This window comes from Bufo bufo, chromosome 3 (genome assembly GCF_905171765.1).
Source record: "Bufo bufo chromosome 3, aBufBuf1.1, whole genome shotgun sequence".
NCBI classification, from domain to species: domain Eukaryota; kingdom Metazoa; phylum Chordata; class Amphibia; order Anura; family Bufonidae; genus Bufo; species Bufo bufo.
Window position 1 is genome coordinate 248,553,637 of NC_053391.1, and position 21,416 is coordinate 248,575,052.

The window sequence follows — 21,416 nt, forward strand, 5'->3', positions numbered from 1 at the left end:
GCTTCATTCAGACGTCCGGATGCGTTTTGAGGATCGGATCCATCTATCAGTGCATCCGTAAAAATCATGCGGACATCTGAATGGAGCTTTACAGGGGGGTGATCAGGGAGTCTATATGGGGTGATCACCACAGTCATTGATCATGCCCCTGTAAGGCTTCATTCAGACGTCCGGATGCGTTTTGCGGATCGGATCCATCTATCAGTGCATCCGTAAAAATCATGCGGACATCTGAATGGAGCTTTACAGGGGGGTGATCAGGGAGTCTATATGGGGTGATCACCACAGTCATTGATCATGCCCCTGTAAGGCTTCATTCAGACGTCCGGATGCGTTTTGAGGATCGGATCCATCTATCAGTGCATCCGTAAAAATCATGCGGACGTCTGAATGGAGCTTTACAGGGGGTTGATCAATGACAGGGGTGTAATCAATGACAGGGGGGGTGATCAGGGAGTCTATATGGGGTGATAACCACAGTCATTGATCACGCCCCTGTAAGGCTTCATTCAGACGTCCGGATGCGTTTTGCGGATCTGATCCATCTATCAGTGGATCCGTAAAAATCATGCGGACATCTGAATGGAGCTTTACAGGGGGGTAATCAATGACAGGGGGGTGATCAATGACAGGGGGGTGATCAGGGAGTCTATATGGGGTGATCAGGGGCTAATAAGGGGTTAATAAGTGACGGGGGGGGGGTGTAGTGTAGTGTAGTGGTGCTTGGTGGGACTTTACTGAGCTACCTGTGTCCTCTGGTGGTCGATCCAAACAAATGGGACCACCAGAGGACCAGGTAGCAGGTATATTAGACGCTGTTATCAAAACAGCGTCTAATATACCTGTTAGGGGTTAAAAAAAACACATCTCCAGCCTGCCAGCGAACGATCGCCGCTGGCAGGCTGGAGATCAACTCTCTTACCTTCCGTTCCTGTGAGCGCGCGCGCCTGTGTGCGCGCGTTCACAGGAAATCTCGCCCATCGCGAGATGACGCATATATGCGTGACTCTGCGCAGGGCTGCCACCTCCGGAACGCGATCCTGCGTTAGGCGGTCCGGAGGTGGTTAAAGGGGTTGTCCACATCATTTTTTTGTTCTTTGTATGCTTCTAACTAAGCAAATGTAAGGGGTTTTCAATTCACTTACTTCATCTACAGTGGCCTTGTTCTCTTAGTTAGCTAAGCGTCACATGACCTGTGATGTCAGCTTCTTTCCCTGCTCTGATGACGTTCCGTGCAAAAGCTTGAGGGAGCAGGAGCCTCTGTGCACTTAATGTCATTGTGAAGGCTGTACTAGTTGGAGTGACAAGCTACGCCCACCCGATCTGCTGGCTGAGCATCTGCCCGTGTCTCCCCTCCCTCTGGATTCTTCCGCAAAGTTTAACCCCTTCTACCATCAGCAGCACAGACTCAGTGCTGGAGGCTCTGCTTCAGGTACTGAGCAGCTGCAGGGTTTTCTCTTCTCCAGGCACTGAAGAGACAAATGGTTTCCACAGGATTCTCTCTCCTTCCTCAGCCCTTCAAACACAGAACTGACAAAGACTGGAAGAGTTCTCTCCTCTGTACTCTTCTGCTGGCTGTGAAGAAGTGTCTGCAGAGCATTGCATATGAACAGGTAGCGGAAACATCCTGTATGTATCAGCAGTGTCATTGTACTGTACAGCTGGTACTTGTAGTTCAACACATACAACATGAGTATTCCAGCAGTCAGACTGAAGATAGGGCGGCAATTTTATTCACTCATTTGCAGAGCAGGGGGCGAGAAAGGCAGTCTTTGTTGACACCCACAAATATTCATGCAGAAAACCTCAGAGATTGTTGTTACACCCCACAGCTCAGCAACTGCATGTCAACAAAGGCCTAAAACTTGCTTAGCTTATGTATATATTGCTGACCATCAGATTTACAGTGCTTTTTTAATATAACTCGGACAACCCCTTTAAGAGACTGCAAATGACAATTTTCTCTGAGCCTCTTTGTAGTGTAACTAAGTATTAAGCCTCAAGTCATGAGCCACAAGTTAGATGCTTCCCTATTGAGTAGATTGCATCTACTAGATTTGTGTAAATATGTTTGGAATGTTTGTGTACTCTCTTGTGGCGTGAAGATATGTACATAGATATGTATTTTATAGTAAAGTTTTGCATTGTGCCTACACATTTACAGGGACATGTTAAAGGTTACCTATACTTGCAGCTAACTTTTCATGATACGCTTTCAAATGTCTACATGAGGAATAACACTGCAGAGAAGAACTGAGCATAACTGATGTGAATAAAGTACTTGGAGTGAGATAGAAAACTCACTATTAAAGGGTTTCTACCACCAGAAATACTGTTATGTAGCTGACTGAAATTAGCGATGCGCTAATCTCAGCTTTAAATAACAGTATGTTTTTTACCTTTCTCCCTGCAGCCATTTTGGTAAAAAAAAGAGCACTTTTATAATATGCTAATGAGCCTCTAGGTGCTATGTGGGCGTAAAATCAGCACCTAGAGGCTCTGTCCACTCACGCTTTATCCCGCCCAGGTCCTCTGTTCTGCCCGCCCCGCTCCTCTTGATTGATGCCACGGACCACCGCATCGTTGACGACATCCCGTGCCTGCGCCGTTCACTTCTGTATTCGGCACAGGTGAGGTGGACCGTCAACGATGCGGTGGACCGTGGCATCAATCAAGAGGAGCGGGGCGGGCAGAACAGGGGACCTGGGCGGGATAAAGCGTGAGTGGACGGAGCCTCTAGGTGCTAATTTTATGCCCACATAGCACCTAGAGGCTCATTAACATATTATAAAAGTGCTTATTTTACAAAAACGGCTGCAGGGACAAATGTTAGAAACATACTGTTATGTAGTGCTGACATTAGCGCATCGCTAAGGTCAGTCAGCTACATAACAGTATTTCTGGTGGTAGAAGTCCTTTAACTGCTGAAGCGTCACTGTGTATCTCTGCTTCTCTTTCACTTGGCTCTTGTATACACAGTATGTCTGTGTGTCTCACTGCACTCCTCCCCCCTCCTTCCTTCTCCATAGACTTCTATGGGCAGCATGTAATCCAACCTCTCATGAACTGATGGTCTTGGGAGAGCAAGATGAATTTAGAAAATGAAACTGATAAGTAGAGAATGAGACAGGTATGGGAGAAAAAAATGTAGAGGGTTAATCACAAGACTTACTTGGAACCCAATCCAAGAAGTCTATATAATTAGTTGCAGGGCACCAAAGGAGGAAAGAATAGAAGTAAATAGGGCAGAGAGTTCGGTAAGGTAATCGATAGGCAGCTAGGTGTGGTCGGTAGTGTGAACTAGTTCAACACATACATGGAATGAAAGAGAAGAAAAATAAAGTGAGAGACCACAGTGTGAGGCGCCAGTCGAGGAAGGGGAAAATAACAGTGACAGTATCTGGAAAGTATGTATATTCGACCCGTACAGATCAATAGTATTGACACCAGAGGTATCGAAGTTTTAGACCAATTTTTGGTCACTGGATACCGGTAATAGCAGTCAAGAGGGTGCAAAACAGGATTAGACCCTGAGCATTCAAATCCTGAATAGGTATAGTACACTAAAATCTAATGGCAATAAAAATCACACTGGTGATACCAGGTTTTGGACAAATACAGGGTCAATACAAATACATATAAATGTATATAAATGCATATAGTCGATATAAAATCAATAAATAATAGTGGTCACCACTCACTTCACTGGGAGGAAATTTTGAGGGATAAAGCTCAAGACACCCAAAAAAAATTCCTCCCAATCCTGATGAAGGGGACTTACTTTGTGCCCCGAAACGCGTAGAGCTCTATTTTCCTGCTGTTTTGGAAATAAAGGAATTTGCAAGAAGTACCAAGTTTGGAACTGCCGCCTCTTCTTAAGATTTTTGAAGCGATCCAGGATTGGGAGGAATTTTGGGTGTCTTGAGCTTTATCCCTCAAAATTTCCTCCCAGTAAAGTGAGTGGTGACCACTATTATTTATTGATTTTATATCGACTATATGCATTTATATACATTTATATGTATTTGTATTGACCCTGTATGGGTCCAAAACCTGGTATCACCAGTGTGATTTTTATTGCCATTAGATTTTAGTGTACTATACCTATTCAGGATTTGAATGCTCAGGGTCTAATCCTGTTTTGCACCCTCTTGACTGCTATTACCGGTATCCAGTGACCAAAAATTGGTCTAAAACTTCGATACCTCTGGTGTCAATACTATTGATCTGTACGGGTCGAATATACATACTTTCCAGATACTGTCACTGTTATTTTCCCCTTCCTCGACTGAAGTAGAGAATGAGGCATTTTTCTCTAAAATATTTCATGTTTTTAGTAGCCTGTATAATTGATTTATGCAAAGTATGATGAAAGTGTGGTGCCTATTTAATGTTGCAACAGCTATAGAAAAAGAGGCATGGACTACATATCCACTTTGTACATTGATCTATTGCTGCTAAGCAAAATTAGTAAACATGAACCTGAGGTTCTTAGTACACTGTACGTTTTGATCAGAATGTATATGCCAAATTGCCAACTTCTTGGCGATCTCTATCAAGTGAGCAACTGCTTATTTAATGTTGCTTCTTTGGGAGAACAGCATCTGGCACTGTCAAGGAAACATTGTAACTGTCAGTCTTACTGTATATGGGTGCTATGGCTTTCACTGTAATGGTGTACCTGTGGCTGTCATCTATTTGGTGACTATGATGGCACATATGAGTGTTACCATACCTCCCAACTGTGCTAGATCCTGTGGGACAGTCCCGGATTTCAGTGGCTGTCTCATGGGTAGCTAAGGTATATCCTGCTTTCAACAAGCAGAATAAAATAAAGTTCCCAATTGTAGTTCCTACAGTGAGCGCTGCAGGTCTCTGGGTGAGGTGGGTCCAGTTCACACCATGTAGTAACCACTCTGCTCTTCAATTCCAAGAAAAATCTTGGTCACAATTGGGCCAGGTGCAGAAACTCGATAAAGTCAATCATTGATGCAGTGGACAGATTTCACTCTCCTTTCAATTTGAATGTCCTATATACAGCCAGAAAGAAGGAGCACCAATAGCGAAGCACCGCAGTTAAAACCAACATTCCAGTTCAAAAATAAATCAATACCATATTCAATGTGCTAGTATATACCAAAATGTTGATCCCATCCATGTTTTCCTTAAATCTCATTAGCTTGGACCAATGATCAAAAAAGTTTCTACCCTCCCCTCTCAATCACTCAGGACGGCTTCCCCAATGACAACTTACTACTATACTAATACACCATTCATAATTGTGCTGATCACGTGCTATACACCAACCTATCAAAGATGACTCCTAGTATTTCATTCACTTCTTACATGATCACGTGATCCAGACTGACCAATAAGAGGTTACTATTACCATTCCGTTCACAGATCTCAAGTTCATAACTAGCCCGCATATAGCTCAATCAAAGCTACTTCCACAGAGTAACACCCATGACTCTTTGATCACGTTAATACATACTAGCAGTACAGGAACAGAACTGCTTGGGCCGGCCGACTCACTATTTATTTCTTCTGGGACTGGAAGAAGTGTTTTAACTGTGGTGCTTCACTATTGGTGCTCCTTCTTTCTGGCTGTATATAGGAGGTTCAAATTGAAAGGAGAGTGAAATCTGTCCACTGCATCAATGATTGACTATATTGAGTTTCTGCACCTAGCCCAATTGTGACCGAGATTCTTCTTGGAATTGAAGAGCAGCTCAGTTTCATATTGCGTTTTACGGTTCAATCATTTCATATTGGGTTTTATATTCTGCTTTCAAATGTCTCTGCATCTTTAGGACGCAGATACAGTTAATTGCAATGGTGGAGCAGAAAACCGTCTGCTCCATGCTTCACCATAGAGCTCAACTGCCAACACTCCCCAGTTGGCACGATGCGGTCACACATCGCGTTTGCTGGACTGTGTAGGTAGAGCACACAGGCCTGGCAATGTACACTCCTCCTACACTCAGCAAGCAAAATGTGTGTGTTTGTTGGAAATTACAGGATGTGCTTTGCTTAGGATTTTTGCCACCCTAGTGTCACGGATGGTGTACAGGAAACAAGACAATACCATATAAACAATGTCTCTCTGGATCCACAACTAAGGAACAAAGGGAGACCCCTGCAATAGACCTGCCGCTCTCCCTCACTGCTCAGCCTATGCGAACACCCCAAAGGTGGATGGCCGCATATCCACGTTCCTCGGCTATCTATTACCTGAAGACCCTACAATAGTGAAGGGACACGACCACCGGCTCCCTACACTGACACGGAGGGAGTCAGGGTCACCTGGATCCAGAAAAGACAAAATCATAAATACATAAAAGGCACTTATCTTGCAGACGACTGACGACTGAGGACTGGGAACTGGGAACTGGGAACAGCATGCACACACACTCCAGGAAGTTGTATCAGCCGCACACTACTGCATTATGGGGAGGAACTTAAAGGGTAGCAATCAGTCCAACTGCATGACAGCTGAGATAGACTAACGAGATGAGAAACTAAACCAAAACAAAGAAATTCAAGGAGGAGGATCTGAGAAGCTCCTGTGAGCGCTTCTCAGCTGTCTGGCTGTGACAGTACCCCTCCCTCTAGGAGTGGACTCCGGACACTCAGAGCCCACCTTCTCAGGATGGGACCTATGGAAAGCCCTGATGAGACGAGAGGCCTTAATGTCCGTCACTGGGACCCACATCCTCTCCTCAGGACCATAACCCTCCCAATGAACGAGGTACTGGAGGGAACCGCGGACAAGACGAGAATCCACAATCCTAGAGACCTGAAATTCAAGATTTCCATCAACCATAATCGGAGGAGGAGGCAAAGGCGAGGGTACAATAGGTTGAACATAAGGTTTCAATAAGGACTTATGAAAAACATTATGGATCTTCCAAGTCTGAGGAAGATCAAGACGGTAGGCAACAGGATTGATGACAGACAGGATCTTGTAAGGCCCAATAAACCTAGGACCCAACTTCCAGGAGGGAACGTTCAATTTGATATTCTTGGTAGACAACCACACCAGATCACCAACATTCAGGTCCGGACCAGGCACACGTCTCTTATCCGCCACACGCTTATATCTCTCACTCATGCTCTTTAGATTATCCTGAATCTTTTGCCAAATAGATGACAAAGACGAGGAGAATCTGTCCTCATCAGGCAAACCAGAAGAGCCCTCTCCCGAGAAAGTCCCAAACTGCGGATGGAACCCATATGCACCAAAAAATGGTGACTTATCAGAGGACTCCTGACGACGGTTATTTAAAGCAAACTCAGCAAGGGACAAAAAAGAACACCAATCCTCCTGATTCTCCGCCACAAAACAGCGCAGATATGTCTCCAGATTCTGATTGACGCGCTCTGTCTGGCCATTCGACTGCGGATGGAAAGCAGAAGAGAATGACAACCGAACCCCCAAGCGAGAACAGAAAGCCTTCCAGAATCTGGAAACAAACTGCGTGCCCCTATCAGAGACTATGTCTGAAGGAATCCCATGCAATTTGACAATGTGGTCAATAAATGCCTGCGCCAGCGTCTTAGCATTGGGCAAACCAGGAAAAGGGATAAAATGCACCATTTTGCTAAAACGGTCCACCACCACCAGAATCACAGACTTCCCCGAGGAACGAGGCAAGTCCGTTATGAAGTCCATGGACAGATGTGTCCAAGGACGGGAAGGAATGGGCAAAGGAAGGAGAGGACCTGATGGCCGTGAATGAGGGACCTTGGCACGAGCGCAAGTCTCGCAAGCTGCCACAAAACCCTCAACCGACTTACGAAGTGCAGGCCACCAGAATCTCCGAGCGATGAGATCCAGTGTGGCTCTTGCCCCCGGGTGCCCAGCAAGGACCGTGTCGTGGTGTTCTTTAAAAATCTTGTGTCTCAAAGCGAGTGGCACAAACAACCTCCCAGGAGGACAAAGATCAGGAGCTTCTGACTGGGCTGCCTGCACCTCTGCCTCCAATTCAGGAAAAAGAGCAGAGACCACCACACCTTCAGCCAAAATGGGACCAGGGTCTTCAAAATTCCCACCCCCCGGAAAACAACGTGACAGGGCATCTGCCTTCACATTCTTAACCCCAGGGCGGAACGTAACAACAAAATTAAACCTTGAAAAGAACAAAGACCATCTGGCCTGTCTCGGGTTCAGACGCTTGGCTGACTCCAAGTAGGCCAGATTTTTATGGTCAGTAAACACGGTAATAGGGTGTCTGGCTCCCTCTAGCCAATGGCGCCATTCCTCAAAAGCCAACTTGATGGCCAACAATTTCCTATCTCCCACATCATAATTTCTCTCTGCAGAGGAGAGTTTCTTTGAGAAAAAGGCACACGGTTGCCATTTGGCAGGAGAGGAACACTGAGACAAGACCGCACCCACCCCTACCTCAGAAGCATCAACCTCAACTATGAAGGGTAACGAAATATCAGGTTGTACCAGGATGGGAGCGGAAGCAAAACTCTCCTTGATATTAGAAAAGGCCTTACGCGCCTCTACCGACCAGGAAGAAAAATCTACCCCCTTTCTGGTCATATCAGCGAGTGGTTTAACAACAGAGGAATAATTCAAAATAAATTTCCTGTAATAATTGGCAAAGCCCAAAAAACGCATCAGCGCCTTCTGATTCTCAGGAAGCTCCCACTCAAGCACAGCGCGGACCTTCTCGGGGTCCATGCGAAAACCAGAAGCGGAGACAAGAAACCCCAGAAATTGGATTTCTGGAACCGCAAACACACATTTTTCCAGTTTCGCGTATAATTTATTCTCCCGCAGGATGAGCAAGACCTGACGTAAGTGTTCCTTATGAGTCTTGAAATCAGGAGAAAAAATCAAAATGTCATCCAAATACACTAATACAAATTTTCCCATTAAAGGATAAAAAATGCTGTTGACGAAATGCTGAAAAACGGCTGGGGCATTCATCAAACCAAAAGGCATAACCAAATTCTCAAAATGGCCCTCAGGGGTATTGAAAGCCGTCTTCCATTCGTCTCCTTCTCTGACCCTAACCAGGTTGTATGCCCCTCTTAGGTCTAATTTGGAAAAGACTTTAGCCCCAACAACCTGGTTAAACAGGTCCGGGATCAGAGGAAGCGGATAAGGATCATGAATAGTGATACTGTTCAGCTCCCTGAAATCCAGACAAGGTCTTAAAGAACCATCTTTTTTCTTAACAAAGAAAAAACCAGTGGCAACAGGTGACTTCGAGGGTCGTATGTGTCCTTTTCTCAGACTCTCAGAGATATAAGCACGCATAGCGACCCTCTCAGGTTGGGAGAGATTGTACAAACGAGATTTAGGCAGCTTGGCGCCTGGGATGAGATTAATAGGGCAATCATACTCCCTGTGCGGAGGTAAACGCTGAACTCCACTCTCAGAGAAGACATCCAAAAATTCAGAGAGGAAAGGTGGTACAGTCTTAGTAGAAACCTCAGAAACAGATGTCATGAGGCAATTCTCTCTGCAAAAGTTACTCCAACCATTTATTTGCCTCGCTTGCCAATCAATGGTGGGGTTATGTTTAGTGAGCCAGGGTAGCCCCAACACCAGAGGAGTAGGCAAACCGCTAAGGACGAAACATGACACATCCTTAACATGAGCATCACTCACAATTAAACGGATATTGTGAACTATGCACTTTAATGATTTCTGAGAAAGTGGAGCTGAATCAATAGCAAAAACAGGAATATCCTTTCCCAAAGTGCATACCTGGAAACCATGAGTTATTGCAAATTGATTATCAATGAGGTTGACAGCTGCTCCACTATCCACAAAAATCTCACAAAAAATGCTCTTGCTCTCTAGCGCCACCCTAGCAGGCAGGACAAAACGGGAACTACAAGCAAACGGAAAACCTTCAATTTCCGCCTCAACCCTGCCAATAGTAACAGACGGAACATTTTTAAAAGATTTTTTCCTTTTTGTCTCTTTATTACTCCCAGAAAACTGCCTGAATCTCCTAGAGGGACAAACATTTGCCAGATGATTTATACCTCCACAACAAAAACAAACCCTCCCCTGCGGGCTGAATCTTCTATTGTCAGAGGCAATCAACCCCAGCTGCATGGGCTCCTGCTCAGAAAGGGCTGACAGCGACTGAGACCCCTGTGCACAGAATGAGACCGCTGCACTGTCCCGGGACTGAGTATGACAGGAAGGAGAGATCTCTCCTCTCTCTCTAAGACGCCTGTCAATACGAACAGCCTGAGACATAGCAGAATCCAAGGAGGTAGGTCTTTCATGAAAGGCAAATGCATCTTTCAATCCCTCTGAAAGACCATAGCAAAATTGACTTCGGAGTGCAGCATCATTCCAACCCGTATCTGCTGCCCATCTCCGAAATTCTGAACAGTATATCTCTGCGGATTGTTTACCCTGGCATAACAGACGTAGTCTAGACTCAGCCAGAGCAATACGATCCGGATCATCATATATCTGACCCAGGGCTAAAAAGAATTCATCCACTGAACGAAGGGGCCGTGCCCCCTCCGGCAGCGAAAAGGCCCAGGATTGAGCGTTACCCCTGAGCAGCGATATAATGATCCCCACCCTCCGTTCTTCATCACCAGAGGAATGGGGAAGAAGGCGAAAATGGAGTTTGCAAGCCTCTCTAAAACGCACAAAATTCTCACTAACCCCGGAGAACGTATCCGGGAGCGAGATCTTAGGCTCAGCACAAACTCCATGAACGCAAGCTGAACCGGTCACTTGAAACTGAGAAAAAGTCTTACGGAGATCAGCTACCTCCAAAGAAAGACCCTGAAAGCGTTCAGCCAAAAGTGAAACCGGATCCATGCTTGAGACGGTTTTGGCGGCTGATAATGTCACGGATGGTGTACAGGAGGGAGACCCCTGCAATAGACCTGCCGCTCTCCCTCACTGCTCAGCCTATGCGAACACCCCAAAGGTGGATGGCCGCATATCCACGTTCCTCGGCTATCTATTACCTGAAGACCCTACAATAGTGAAGGGACACGACCACCGGCTCCCTACACTGACACAGAGGGAGTCAGGGTCACCTGGATCCAGAAAAGACAAAATCATAAATACATAAACAGCACTTATCTTGCAGACGACTGACAACTGAGGACTGAGGACTGGGAACTGGGAACAGCATGCACACACACTCCAGGAAGTTGTATCAGCTGCACACTACTGCATTATGGGGAGGAACTTAAAGGGTAGCAATCAGTCCAACTGCATGACAGCTGAGATAGACTAACGAGATGAGAAACTAAACCAAAACAAAGAAATTCAAGGAGGAGGATCTGAGAAGCTCCTGTGAGCGCTTCTCAGCTGTCTGGCTGTGACACCTAGGCAAAAGCTAATTTTGCCACCCCCTTGATTCCGCCCATTGACCATGCCCTTTGACCTGCCCCTTTTTCATGGGACAGGAATGTGCCCCCTCCCCACCAGTGTACAGGGACTGAGCTGGCAATGTAATCCTGGTGAAGCCAGGCGTAGGGCACCATACTGAGCTGTACATAGAAGAACTGACCATGGTCTCCATGGCACATGTGGAGGCAACCTACACCCACAAACAGTAGTAGGGGTCCTCTCCTATTTCCCCTGTCACAGGAGCCTTCTGCCTTACTTACCGTGTCTGAGCCAGAGCTCACATGCTGAAAGGCAAGGGCGCCAAACACAAACCCTGCCATGGTGCCCGTCGCTCACCCCTGCAACCTGTGGCATCCCTGTCTCTATGGGGTGCGGACTGCTGGCTGCGCTGCGTAAGTATCTCCGACTCCTCACACACAGCCGAGAGAGCGGGTTGCAGATAGGCATATATAGTATGACACGAGAAGAAACAGTGACCTCTACTGGACAAAGCCAATACTGTGCCTAGGAGACAGGGAAGTTTGGGCTTTGTCCAGTAGAGGTCACTGTTCCTTCTCGTGTGGCACTATACATGCCTATCTGCCCGCAGCCCGCTCTCTCTGCTGTGTGTGTGGAGTCGGAGATTCTTCCACAGCATAGCCAGCAGTCCGTACCCTATAGAGACGGGGATGCCACAGGTTGCAGGGGGTGATGTCACGTCTGTATGTGAGTAACAAGAGCATACACAGTGAAAGCTACTGACCGGACCCAAACTAGGGAGGATAAAGGGTGACCCCTGTCAGACCCTAAAAGCTCTCCCTATGCTGCTAAGCACATGTCCAGATCCAAATGGTGGATCGAGACATGCCCGCGTACCTAAGGCTGATGACCACTGTAACCCCTACAATAGTGGAAGGGGCACGGCCACCGGTGCCCTGCTCACAATATGGACGGAACCGGGGTCGCCTCGGATCCAGTCAGAAAACAAACAGAAACACACAATGTCTGCACACTTAACTGAAGGAGCTGCAGCAGCAGTGAAGACAGATCCAAAGTCAGCAGACACTATCCAAAGTACTTGCTTCAGCAGAACTCAGGTCCATAGAAAGATAACACACAAGTGAAGATACTCAAGCGAGAGATACAGCTCAAATGAAAAGTATAATCCACACCCTACAAAGGAGAAGGGGTGATTTAAAGGCAGAGAAATCAAACACAGGAGGGACAGCTGGGAGGAAGTAAAGACCTCAACACAGGGGCGGAGAAACAGAGCAGAGGGAACTCCTCCAAGCTCTAGTAGTGACATCATCACAGGGGTGGAGAAACAGTGCTGTGAGAACGTCTCAAAGCTCTGGTAGTGACAGTACCCCCCCCCCCCTCTACGGGTGGACTCCGGACACCCAGGAGCCACCTTCTCAGGATGAGCCCGATGAAATGCCCTGATGAGGCGAGTGGTTTTAATGTCCGACACCGGGACCCACATCCTCTCCTCAGGACCATAACCCTTCCAATGAACGAGGTACTGAAGAGAACCGCGGACAATGAGAGAGTCCACAATTCTGGAAACCTCAAACTCCAGATTGCCATCAACCAAAATCGGAGGAGGAGGCAAAGAGGAGGATACCGTGGGCTGGACATATGGTTTTAAGAGAGATCTGTGAAATACATTATGTATCTTCCAAACCCGTGGAAGATCAAGACCGAAGGCAACAGGATTGACGACTGACAAGATTTTATAAGGCCCAATAAACTTGGGACCCAATTTCCAGGAGGGAACCTTCAGTTTAATATTTCTTGTAGACAACCACACCAGATCACCCACATTCAGGTCCGGACCAGGCACACGTCTCTTATCAGCCACACGCTTATATTTCTCACTCATCTTTCTAAGATTACTCTGAATCTTTTGCCAAATGGTAGACAAAGACGAGGAAAATCTCTCCTCCTCAGGCAAACCAGAAGGAGCCCCTCCCGAGAATGTCCCAAACTGCGGATGGAACCCATATGCACCAAAGAATGGTGACTTATCAGAAGATTCCTGACGACGGTTGTTCAGAGCAAACTCAGCAAGAGGGAGAAATGAACACCAATCCTCCTGGTTCTCTGCCACAAAACAGCGCAAATATGTCTCCAGATTCTGATTGACACGTTCAGTCTGACCATTCGACTGCGGGTGAAAAGCAGAAGAGAAGGACAGCCGAACCCCCAGGCGAGAACAGAAAGCCTTCCAGAATCTGGACACAAACTGCGTGCCTCTATCGGAAACAATATCAGAGGGAATGCCATGCAATTTAAGAATATGGTCGACAAAAGCTTGCGCCAACGTTTTAGCATTGGGTAAACCAGGGAAGGGTACGAAATAAGCCATCTTGCTAAAACAGTCCACCACCACCAGGATCACCGACTTCCCTGAGGAACGAGGAAGATCCGTGATAAAGTCCATGGACAGGTGTGTCCAAGGACGGGAAGGTATGGGTAACGGGAGAAGGGGACCTGAAGGCCGTGAACGAGGGACCTTCGCGTGAGCGCACGTCTCACAAGCAGCCCCAAAACCCTCCACCGACTTACGAAGAGCCGGCCACCAAAATCTCTGAGCAATGAGATCTACCGTGGCTCTACTCCCGGGGTGACCAGCAAGAACAGTATCATGATGCTCCTTGAAGAGTTTGTGACGTAACTCAGGAGGCACAAACAACTTCCCAGAAGGACAACGGGCAGGTGCCTCAGTCTGGGCAGCCTGGACCTCGGCCTCCAAATCAGAATACAGAGCAGAAACAACTACCCCCTCCGCCAAAATGGGACCTGGGTCCTCGGAGTTTCCTCCTCCCGGAAAACAGCGAGAGAGAGCATCAGCCTTCACATTTTTGATCCCAGGGCGGAATGTAACGACAAAATTGAATCTGGAGAAGAACAGAGACCATCTGGCCTGTCTCGGATTCATCCGCTTGGCCGACTCCAAGTACGCCAGATTCTTATGGTCGGTAAAAACGGTGATAGGGTGCCTGCCCCCCTCCAACCAATGGCGCCATTCCTCGAAAGCCAACTTGATGGCCAACAACTCCCTATCTCCCACATCATAGTTTTTCTCTGCTGGGGAGAGTTTTTTAGAGAAAAAGGCACAGGGTCGCCATTTGGCAGGAGAAGGGCCCTGGGACAATACCGCACCCACACCCACCTCGGAAGCATCCACCTCAACAATAAAAGGTAAGGAAACATCGGGATGCACCAAGATGGGAGCAGACGCAAAACTCTCTTTAATCTTAGAAAAAGCTGCAAGCGCCTTCTCCGACCAAGAGGAAAAATCCGCCCCCTTTTTTGTCATGTCAGTGAGGGGTTTGACAACAGAGGAATAATTCAAAATGAACTTTCTGTAATAGTTCGCAAAACCCAGAAAGCGCATCAAAGCCTTCTGATTCTCAGAAAGCTCCTACTTAAGCACAGCACGGACCTTCTCCGGATCCATGCGAAAACCAGAAGCAGAGAGGAGAAAACCCAGAAATTGAATCTCCGATACCATAAAAACACATTTCTCCAGCTTGGCATACAATTTATTTTCCCGCAGAATCCGCAGAACCTGAAAAAGATGATCCTGATGGGTCTGAACATCAGGGGAAAAAATCAAAATATCATCAATATACACCAATACAAATTTCGCCATTAAATGGTAGAAAATACTGTTAACAAAATTCTGAAAGACGGCCGGAGCATTCATCAGGCCGAAAGGCATAACGAGATTCTCGAAATGCCCGTTAGGGGTATTAAAGGCAGTTTTCCATTCATCCCCCTCTCTGACCCTGACTAGGTTGTACGCGCCTCTCAAATCCAATTTGGAAAAAACCTTGGCCCCAACAATTTGGTTGAAGAGGTCCGGGATCAGAGGAAGGGGATAGGGATCGCGAATCGTGATACGGTTCAGCTCCCTAAAATCTAGGCAAGGTCTCAGAGAGCCATCTTTTTTTTTAACAAAAAAAACCCAGCGGCAACAGGTGATTTTGAGGGACGAATATGCCCCTTATCGAGACTCTCAGAGATATAGGTTTGCATTGCGATTCTTTCCGGTTGTGAGAGATTGTAGAGGCGTGCTTTTGGCAGCTTGGCGCCGGGAATGAGGTTAATGGGACAGTCAAACTCCCGGTGAGGAGGTAGCTCCTGAACACCGCTCTCGGAAAACACGTCCGAGAAATCAGAGAGAAATGATGGCACAGTTTTAGTAGACACCTCTGCCAAAGTCGCTGTGAGACAATTCTCTCTACAAAACTCACTCCACTCATTTATTTGCCTTCCTTGCCAATCAATAGTGGGGTTATGTCTAGTGAGCCAGGGTAACCCCAAAACTAGAGGAGAAGGCAATCCGTTAAGGACAAAACAAGAAATATCCTCCACATGAGTGTCACCTACAGCTAACCGGATATTGTGAACAATGCCCTTCAGGGATCCCTGTGAGAGTGGAGCAGAGTCAATAGCAAAAAGAGGTATATCCTTTTCTAATGTGCAAACCTGAAAACCATGCATGGCTACAAATTGAGTGTCAATAAGATTGACGGCCGCTCCACTATCGACAAAAATTTCACAAGAAATGACTTTGCTCTCTAGCGCCACCTTGGCAGAAAGGAGAAAACGGGAACTGCAGGTCAGAGGAAAAGCATCAATTCCTACATCAACTTTGCCCAAAGTAGCAGATGAAGCAGAGTTTGACGATTTACCTTTTGAGGTTTTTCTCTTATTATCACTCTTAGTACAGTTCATGAATTTCCTAGACGGACAAACATTTGCCAAATGACCTATGCCCCCACAACAAAAACACACCATTCTCTGAGGATTAAATCCTCCTTTATCAGGGGCAAGTCGACCTAGCTGCATGGGCTCCTCCTCAGAGGGGACCGAGACAGGATGAGGCCCCTGCACACTGAATGAGTCCGCACCACTGCCCCTAGACTGACAATGGCTGGACAGAGAGGTCTCGTTTCTTTCTCTTAGACGCCTGTCAAGGCGTACCGCCAATGACATGGCAGAATCTAAGGACGTTGGTCTCTCATGGAAAGCAAACGCATCTTTCAATCTCTCTGAGAGACCATGACAGAACTGACTCCGGAGTGCAGCATCATTCCAACCTGAATCAGCTGCCCATCTCCGAAATTCAGAACAATAAAGCTCCGCAGACAGTTTGTTCTGGCATAAAAAACGTAAGTTGGATTCAGCCAGAGCAACACGATCCGGGTCATCATATATCTGCCCCAGGGCCACAAAAAATCTTTCCACGGATCGAAGGGAAGGATCCCCCGATGGCAGCGAAAAAGCCCAAGTCTGAGCATTACCCCTGAGTAGGGAGATGACAATCCTCACCCTCTGCTCCTCATTACCAAAGGAATGGGGACACAAGCAAAAATGGAGTTTGCATGCCTCGCTGAAGCGAACAAAATTCTCACTGCCCCCGGAGAACGTTTCCGGAAGTGAGACCTTTGGCTCGCAACAGACTCCATGGGCCGGAGCATAGCCCAATGCATGAAGCTGAGTCATAGATTGATGGAGATCCGCTACCTCCAAAGAAAGACCCTGCATGCGGTCAACCAGGTTAGAAAGCGGATCCATGTCAAAAAGGACGGTTATGGTGGATTATAATGTCACGTCTGTATGTGAGTAACAAGAGCATACACAGTGAAAGCTACTGACCGGACCCAAACTAGGGAGGATAAAGGGTGACCCCTGTCAGACCCTAAAAGCTCTCCCTATGCTGCTAAGCACATGTCCAGATCCAAATGGTGGATCGAGACATGCCCGCGTACCTAAGGCTGATGACCACTGTAACCCCTACAATAGTGGAAGGGGCACGGCCACCGGTGCCCTGCTCACAATATGGACGGAACCGGGGTCGCCTCGGATCCAGTCAGAAAGCAAACAGAAACACACTATGTCTGCACACTTAACTGAAGGAGCTGCAGCAGCAGTGAAGACAGATCCAAAGTCAGCAGACACTATCCGAAGTACTTGCTTCAGCAGAACTCAGGTCCATAGAAAGATAACACACAAGTGAAGATACTCAAGCGAGAGATACAGCTCAAATGAAAAGTATAATCCACACCCTACAAAGGAGGAGGGGTGATTTAAAGGCAGAGAAATCAAACACAGGAGGGACAGCTGGGAGGAAGTAAAGATCTCAACACAGGGGCGGAGAAACAGAGCAGAGGGAACTCCTCCAAGCTCTAGTAGTGACATCATCACAGGGGTGGAGAAACAGAGCTGTGAGAACGTCTCAAAGCTCTGGTAGTGACAGGTGAGCGGCGGGCAGGGCCGGCGCCACCCATAAGCAAAGTAGGCCACCGCGGGCGCCCCCAGCAAGAGTGCCCTCTACTTTGGTGGCCTACTTTGCTTATGGGTGGCACCGGCCCTGATTTACTGTTCTTCTTCTTATTAATATTAACAGTACGGGGGACATAACTACTGTGAAACAGGCACTACTGAAATGGGAACATAACTACTGTGAAAGGGGCACTACTGAAAAGGCAGCATAACTATTGTGAAGGAGGCACAACGTGGGCATAACTACTGTAATGGGAGAACAATGTGAGCATAACTACTGTAAAAGCAGCACTACTGTAGGTGGGCATAATTACTGTGAAATGGGCACAATGTGGCGAAACTACTGTGAGATGGACACTACTGTAAAGGGGCATAACTGATGTGAAAGGGGCACAATGTGGGCAAAACTACTTTGAAGGGTGCAGAATGTGAGCATACATACTGTGAAAGTAGCACTACTGTAAGAGGGGCATAACTACTGTGAAAGGGGCACTATTGAAATGGGGGCTGAACTATTATGAAAGAGGTACTACTAAAAGGGGAGCATAACTACTGTGAAGGGGGCACAATATGGGCATAACTACTGTGAAGGGGGCACATGTAAGCATAACTACTGTGAGGGGGCAAAATGTCAGCATAAAAAGATTGGGGATGTATAGATAGACTTAGGGTGGAGTTAGAGACATGGCTTAGTATTAAAAAACTTGTTATTGTCCCTCTGTAATTTTTAAAAGTTGGAAGGTATGAGTATAGCACTAATGCAATACAAATTTATCCACGTTTCCAGTGTTTGCATGTGTCCTTGTACATGGAGCAGTGTGCTGCTGTATATAGTGTTTGATTGCTTTTGCATTGCAACCTTAGTGGTATTTACCTGTACTTTATTTCATATTGTTTCGAGGTGCTGGTCTAACTTAGTTTTTTGCATTGTACATTTGGGACAGTGGGCTTATTTCTAGCGGGACAAGTTGTGATATTCATTGGTGCCATATTAAGGGAACATGCAACTATATATTTTTTGCACAAATGTATTTTGTATTTTTTCCAAACACTTTGGAGATCATTTACAATAGATCTTACTCCAGAAACTGGCCTAAAAAGTCACTTTTTAATGCAACCTTTTAAATGTTCAATTGGTGTCATGGTGATGATGAGGGATGGTTAGGGCCTCCAGCCCAGCCAGATTGATCTTTAAGACTAATTTTCTGGAACAATTGATGAATGACCTTTACGCCAGCTGGTGGAGATTTCATTGGTGCAACAATCTTCCTGCTTTGATGTACTATTATGTGCTATTATGTCGCAAGATGAGATAAGGGGTAATATTTATTAGTACTTCATTGCAGTAGAATGCTCCAAACTTGTTGAGCAGAACTCATCTCTTAATAAGGCTTCTTTCACACTGACTTTAGGCTTGTCCAGCAGGCTGTTCCCCTGATGGATCCTAATAACGCTTGCGCACATTCGCTGTCGGAAGTCCGCCCCGGCCCCATTCACTATAATAGGGATGGTCCGGAGATGCGGCCGCAGCACAGAAAACATGCCGAGAGGTGGCCGGACAAAAACCACAGCAGGGGTTTTATGGCTGATCGACATACTGTATGCTGAAGAATTTTCGCTTTGTCTGTTATTATCTTTTGATTATATAATTTTTGGCAATACCTTGTCAATTTATTCACATTTCCAGAGGAAAAACAAAGGAAAAGACAATAGAAAGTTACAAGAAAATTGATTCCAGAATGCAAACACTTTCAAATACTCTAAAACTACAGCCACTTTGGCACAACAGCCTAACTTGGCCTCATAATAAAGTGTAGACATTCAACTAGCCATGTTCAATTTTCACAAAATTATGAGCATCATATGAGTAAATGCAATCAGAAGATAAGCACTAAAATCCTCAGTCATGCAAGTAGTTATCTTCTAACTTCAGCTACATTCTGTAATGCGATTTGCATTCACTTTGTGCGATTGTCTTATGTAGCAGCTTGTTTTTTGCAGGATGAGGTGACAGTTTGATTGGTACCATTTCGGAGTACATACGATTTTTAGATTGCTTGGCATTAGACTTTGTTTTGGCACAGTTTTTATTTTATTTTATTTTTTTATGGCATTCACCTGAGGGGATAGATCATGTGATATTCTTATAGAGCGTTGTTACAGACGCAGCGATACATAATATATGTCTGTTTTTCTTTTTTTTCCCCCTGCTATTTATAATTGTAATATAAAATTACAGCATGTTGCAGGAAAACTACAACTCCCAGCAGGTCCTGAAGGTTTACATCTCACAGGGCATGCTAGGAGTTGTAATTTACAGAGGGGAATGCAGTAAAATGTGAAATTATATTTTTATTAAACTATAGACTTACCTATATTATATAATACTGTCTTGGGGGACTAACGGCAGCCTGTGATGTCCACCACTGAGTCACAGGCAGCTTCTGTTTTATGGGGGACACAGCAGCACCACCAGCACGTCGGCACACTCAGGAGCACAGTAAAAGCCTGCCGCTGCGCTCTGCAGACTCTAGAATATGGGAGGGCGGCAGGGCTCTGTGAGGACACAGCGTGCTTGCAGCACCCACATAGCGTTATGCGGCTGATATTTCTGCACGTAAACATTGTAGTCTCCCATGCAGAAATAAATGTAGACAATTTTACATTTATCCAACATCATACACTAAACATAAGACCACTGCTGCCATACACTGCTAATGATTGGCCAATTTACTGCAATTAAAAGCACCAGTTCGACTTGACCCTCTACCATGATGAAACAGCTTTGCGAGTTATGTTGATGGTTTAATTTATTTGGCTATTCTGATTCTATCGTGCTAGATCCTGCCCATTTTTGCCTTTGGTCTCTCTCCATTTATTGAGCCAGGGCCCTGATATAGATTTTACACAGGAGCTTCAGGTAACCTTTCTAGTGACTGCTAAAGTCTAAGAGAAGATAAATCTAAACTGTATGGCATTAAACATTAACTAAATGGTTTGATACATTCGATTAAACTCGCATAACATAACAATACAAATTCAAACACTATTTACCTGCTTACCTCTGACTTGGTAATTGAATAGGCTTCCTTTAGTCAGAAATCCATCCGCCAGAACAAATGGACTGAATCAGTAGTTTAGTTAAATCCACTATCGTGAGTTAAGGATTGTTCGAAGAGCACCCACTGACCTGTGCCTCTTGCAAGAGGCACTCCCTCTGTCCTTTGCCCAGACCTAGTCTCATGGGTATTTACGTAATAATGCTAATGGCAATTATACCCAGCTATTTCTGCAACTCCCTGTTCATTTACGTCACATCCCCACTGGTGTAAGCAGCCATTGTTATTGCTGCACTGTCGCTCTCTAATATCTATCCACTGCTGTGTAGCAGTTTAAATGTCAGTGTTTTAATTCCACCTTAAAATCTTGAGTTTTCATAATCTCAGGACTGTCTTGTCTCTAAACAAAGTAAATGTTTAATTGCAAGTAACTATTGTTTGTTGAACATTAACTCTTTTATGATCGGGCTAATGTAAACTTCCAGTTAACCCGTTTTTTTTACTAGATGGATATAGTTAAACCAGTTTAACTTATTTTAGCTGTGAATTAGGTGAATAACAATATAGTATTAGGTGCATTTAGGTATTAGGCATAGCTATTGACCATGTTTCAAATAGCAAATATGTACCATGTCCTTGACATTTAAAGGTTGGAAAGAAAACAAGGCAACAGATTAGTCACCCTGAAATGATCGTATATACCACTTTTATGATAGGTGACG

The 21,416-nt window shown here is 45.8% G+C and overlaps 1 protein-coding gene across 3 annotated transcripts in view; it reads right to left on the reverse strand.

Annotated features, from left to right (window-relative positions):
- The window catches only part of EPS8L3 (EPS8 like 3), a 193,622-nt gene extending 172,724 nt beyond the window's left edge, over positions 1-20,898 (reverse strand). The window contains exon 1 of one of the 3 annotated variants that reach the window (XM_040424086.1): positions 20,698-20,898. The gene's annotated coding sequence lies outside the window, so the exon portion shown is untranslated. Of the gene's footprint in view, positions 1-20,689 lie in introns of all 3 variants that reach the window. The other 2 variants (XM_040424084.1, XM_040424085.1) reach the window with 2 other exon arrangements.
- Positions 20,899-21,416: the final 518 nt, after the last annotated feature.